This window comes from Thunnus thynnus, chromosome 9, assembly GCF_963924715.1.
Source record: "Thunnus thynnus chromosome 9, fThuThy2.1, whole genome shotgun sequence".
Classification (NCBI taxonomy): Eukaryota; Metazoa; Chordata; class Actinopteri; order Scombriformes; family Scombridae; genus Thunnus; species Thunnus thynnus.
The window spans coordinates 2,770,262-2,776,261 of record NC_089525.1 but is presented as its reverse complement, the minus strand read 5'-3'; positions in this window follow the sequence as shown (position 1 = coordinate 2,776,261).

Here is a 6,000-nt window from a genome sequence, read left to right as displayed (position 1 = left end):
TCCTTCTCTGTCTCTGGGTGGAATCTGTAATGGAGGGTGCCTCAATTGCTGTTTACAACATTGTATTTTCTGTTAATACCTATATGGGGCACCAGAGTCAGAACGTTTCTACACAATGTGTCACTCAGGGGAAATTTAAAGGTTCAATCCTATTTTATAGTGTTTTTCTAGAATTTCAACACACGACATACTACCACTAGGAGTTGCCGAACTCAGAAATATAAAATTATATTATAAGTAATTTATATATATAATAACTAGTTCAATTGAAAAGCTTCAACTGAACTAGTGAAACACTGGTGATAATCACCCACCCACCATTGTTACCTCAACAGGTGCAGACATATGCAGACGAGTTCTCTTAACAAGCAAGCTGGTCAGTCCTCTGGTGTTTTTGTGTGTGAATCTTGAAGAGAATTGTATAGAAAATGTACAAAAGAGCTTTCTTCTACAGAAATCCAACTCCAGTGAAATATAGTATCATCATGAGCCTCAGCTGATCTCTAAATGCTTCTACTACAGGCAGTTCAGGCATGACAGTTCATGAAAGTCATTGTAAATATATTACACTCTCAGACAGAGCTGTATGGAGATGTTGGTGAATAGAATAACTCTGAGCTGCCGTATTTTCTCTCTGACTGATCCAGAAAGAGGCTACATCATTTATGGGCTGATGATGTCTTTACTGCCGTCTTGTTTTCAGCCAGCCTCCTCTGGCAGAGAGTATCCATAACTACAATCCATACAGCTGCTACACCTCCGTCTCTCCTCTCAGCATCAAAGCACACAGGTTCTTTTCAAGTGTGTAAAGTAACGCTTTATCTTTGATGGCTCTCTCTGGCTTCAAAATGTGATAAGGCAGCAACAGTAGAGACACCGAGAGGTGAAACAGAACACAGACTATAAACACACTGATAGAATACACAAAAAAATACATGCCAGAGCATATACACACTCACTATACTGTTACTGTTCATAGTAGAATACTGTAGATGTTTTGCCTGAAACTGCAGGGGGCACTGTTGTCTCACCTAATAACTGAGCTGTAATCACACACATAGAGGCTCACACACACACATGCACACACACACCAAAGCAGGAAGCCAACAGTGTAATGTGGCGTGGGCAGCAAACATAGTCCTTTCATTATGTCAAAATTCTCAAAGTGAGAACTGTAGATCAAAGTTGGAGGATTCAAACTTTCATAAGAAATGTGTTTATGTCTTTGTCGAACTGAAAAATAACAACCTAAATGCCACAATCTAGAGGGGAAATGGCATACACATGGCAATAAAAAAAAGAATATCTGTGCATCTCTTAATTGGCCACAATAGCCATCATATTTTTAGGAAATATGGAGCCGTTTGGTGATAGGAAAAAAAGAGTGATGACAATATAAGTCAGGAAAAAAAAACACAAGAAACAACAACAACAAAGAACAGTGTGATGCTGGAAGGAGGCAGCTGACAATTTAGCTCTGCAGAAAAGGAGAAGCTAAATGTAAAAATGAAACTTAATTGTATTTCTGCATCAAATAGACTGACAGCATCCGGCTGCAGGAAATTAACCCCCTCTCCACACGGACACACACACACACACACACACACACACACACACACACACACACACACACACACACACACACATACACACACACACACACACACACGCACACACACACACACACACACACACACACACACACACAAATTAAGCCTGGTGGGAAGGCTGGGTGGCATAGTGTCAGAATGGCCCAGCATCAGGGTGGCATTAGATCACTGCTGTGCCCTCTGACCCCCTGAGGGTGCTGATGCTGGAATCAGACCCTTATTTCAGTTTGCTGCTATACTCTGTATTGGACCTTAAACTTAACTAACTATAATAATACATTTGGACTGGATTCCACAGAAATATACACAATATTATTATTCTGTGGTTCAGTACAGAGTGTAAGTGACCCATATTGGTCTATATGTACATCTAATTCTCTGTAATGTTGTTCTATATAGTAGGGATGTGCAGAGGGCCCAGTATTTGTATTTGTATCTGTATTTGTTGAGGCAGAAAAAATATTTGTATCTGTATTTTTATTCGAATAAAAGTGGAAATAAGGTTAAAAGTCCTGTTTTTGTTTTTATTACACTTTTAATTTTAGAAAATTAAAGTGTTACGATAAGTTTTCATGAATAAACTACCTTACAAAGGAGGTCCCCACACCAGGTCTTGAAGTGCAGTCTCCCAGATCACACACGACTGCACTGACTACTGAGCTAAAAGTTCACTCATCGCCTCATGCAGACAGACCTCTACCTATTTATACACCCATAACACAGAGACAGCACACTGTGTAACATGTAGGGAGGAACTTCAAAGGCAATTATTGCTTTGCACAGTTCAGTTATTTTTTACAACCTAACTTCATTGAAAGGAGAAGTGAAACAACAGGTTCTGGAGAGTCCCTTGGAAGCACTTTGCATGTGTCAATAGTTCAGCTTTATCTCTGGGGAATACCCCCAACAAATTATTTTTAAAATATTTGTATGAAACAAATATTCCTATAAAACCCTCTATTTGTGCTTTGTCGAATAATGTATTTGTATTCAGGCACACCCCTACTATATAGTACTTGTAATTTTTGGACTGTTTGCTGGCTTTTAATAATAGAATATCTGCAAGAAATACTGGTATCTGACTCAAAAACCTTAAAATCTAATCATCTAATCTACTATTAGTAAAGCACCTATTTTGGACAACTGGAGAAATCAGGCTTGTTTGTTGTCTCACATATTTCTTTTTAGTTAGAGGAAAATTCTGGTTTATTTCAACCTGATCCATTTCCCATTAATGTGGCCATTGTGGCTCTATGTGTCATAACTTTGCTCTCTCCAGCTCCTTTACGGAAATTTGGGGAAATTACAAATTTCACACAAAACCATATATATATCGAGGCAAGCTGCTGAGCTTCCTACAGCTTTCCAAATAAACATGATTTTTATATGAATAATTTCAAATATTTGTCTCTCAGTCTGAATGAAAGTAAACACTGAAACTAGCTGCCTGTAGCAGCTATTATGACTGTATATTCATCTGCACACACTGGTTTGTTTGTGAGGCTGACTTTCACTGCAGGTTACTGTTTTGTAAGGATTCTCAAACAGCGAAGTGCAATTACAGATTTTCTGGTGGACTATTGTGAGGATGATTGAGTCAGTCCACTTTGACGGCCAACCGTATCTATTCAAAACGGAGCACACAGAGTGAAGCTAAATAGAATGGAAGAAGAAAAACGAAGAATGGAGGCAGAAAGGCAACATGACCGTCAGGAAAGTCAACATACTGTACAGTAACGGTTACTACAGAGAAAATGCTGGTATTTCAGCAGTCACTGCACTCCTGACAAGGGAGTAGGAAAACCTTTGCTGCAGAGTCAGACCTGTTGCTGCCAAACAGATGGGAGTAATCAGCTGTGTAACTACTACAAATGAATTTGTGGCTCTGATCAACACTGTCATCTTGGAGACTGTTTCACCTCCACAGAAACAACTGGATGAGAAGAGCGAGGCTGGCTGGACCAAACCTTCAGCTCCACAACACAAGAAAAATATGATTACAACACATAAGTTTATGTGAGGGATTATATAAGGGAGTATATAAGTCTTTATTGTCCATCAGTAGTCCATGAAAACTGCTCAGTGTGAATCTTGTCATTGTATTCTTGCAATTTGGAAACTTGCTGGCATGAACCATTTTATTTCATCTACTAACTTACTACATCTCTAGTAGGAGCACACGCTGAGCTATCCACAGCCTCACACATGTAACCAAACCAACATGCAAGCTGTCCCGGATAGAGTCCCCTATGCAGTTAGCTATAATGGCTCCTACAGGTGGCTAGTTTCTGGGTTTTGAAAAGATTTATCTAAAAATCGTGTCTATTTGGAGAGCTTTCATTATCTTCATAGATGAAAACTCACTGACTGTTGGAATTTTTCAGTCTTTACTGTCCGATCGACTGTCAGACCGACGCTACCATCCAGAGAGTGGAATGTTTGCAGATATGTTACATATAAGTGTTTCTTTGTTGTGTTGATAAAAATGTAATGTGAGCAGCATTACATTTCATACAAAACATATACAAGCTGTAAAGCTGTATATGAATGTAATTTTAGGAGACAGTGTTGCAATAATGATCTATATTAGTGTAGGTCAAGCATTCATCTCACTATTTCTGCATGTGCAGTACATTTATAGGGGCCATGCAGGGTCTGTCTCTCTCTCTCTCTCTCACACACACACACACACACACTGAACACACACATGCACAGACTCACAGTGCCAGTTCTTCCTTCCTGCTGTTTCTTCACACAGCTGTAGACTGAAGGAAGGCTGCTGATGAAAGACGGCAGCACTGACCTTCAAGACATCCTGACTTGCTGCGTGTTTCTCACACCCCTCTACCTCTCTCTCTCTCATAGGCCCAAACCTTTAGACAAGACAAGAGACCAGGCTCTGCAGTGCAAAATAGGCCTCACATTGCACAGAAATATCCACTGCTCTAATAATCATAGTCCAATCACTGGAAGGCAGATGTGAAGCAGTGACTGTAAATCTATATTTGCCATGTGCGTAGTTCATGCAAAAGAGTATAATCATAAGAAACCGGGACCATGCAAGAGTATCACTGTCACTAACAACACACTCATTTTTGTCATATGTAAACATGGATAAACAATTACATGTAGAGAAACTGGATAAAAAAATATCTTGTAATTGTGCACTGAAAACAAGGCCATTACAGAACAGCAGCACATCTGATGACGCACTTCTGTATGTCATACATGAACAGAACTACACAGCATATTAAGCATAATCCAGTATGTGTCCAGTTGTTGGCAGTAATGTGTTGATAAGCAATCAGACAACAATAATCAACAGAAATGAAGATGTTGAAATTTATGACATGTTAGCCTAAATATTATTCATGTCCAAATACAACACATTATGACAGAACCCACGTAGCTGGTTATATTTTAATGAGTTATAAATATATTCCTCTTGAAAAGACTGATAAAATTGCATATCTGACATTGTGAAAATACATGTTAAATATGATATCCTTTTATCAGTGATTTGGAGAAATATGTTCTCTCATCTGACAGAGACCACTTACAGTAATATATATGATCATGTTATAGTGTGTCTCTTTCATATACAGTAGATCTATGTGCTTCTAGATAACTCAATTTGATTGTTTTATTGATTATATGAGCCTACTCCTGAACGTATCTCTAATACTGAATGTTTGATCCTACTTATTTGTTATCCTCAGTATGGCCTCATAATCAAGCATGTCCTAGTAAGCTCTGATAAGCCCCCATACATAATCTTTACTCTGGAAGTAGCTTCTACAGGACCTGCCCTGTTATAATGGTCTCTGTCTTTCACTAATGCTGGCAAAAGTGTTATTGTTGTAACTAAACCACTAAAGTGCCAAAGTTATTCTTCTCCTGTCAGTTACCAAACAGATTCAGGTGCATTACCAGCACCCTCTGGATTGCAGGAGAGCTGCATGTAGCCCAGGAAAACCAATACAGATTGCAAACACACTTGTGATGTTACCAAGATGCAAATACGTGGCCAAGTTTAAATGGAAGTGTATGAAATCTCATCTGCATTTTATCCAGATATGACACACTTGAAATGATATGTAAAAATGGGACCTTAGACCATTACCGTATTTGCCCAGACACCCAGAAACCAACCAGTACTCCTCTGGTGGAATATTATCTGGCACAAGGTTTACTATGTATCAGGTAGTTTCAGACAATTTTATTGAACACAACTTTATTCAGGAAAATCTGCAATGTGAGCACCATATAAGCTGAAATAATTAACTAGATTTTGACACAGGGACCCTCTAAAAGACAGGCAATAATGCAGGACTCATTTGTAGTGGTGCTAATTCCCAAACAAATGTGCAATTATTCATATAACCAAACA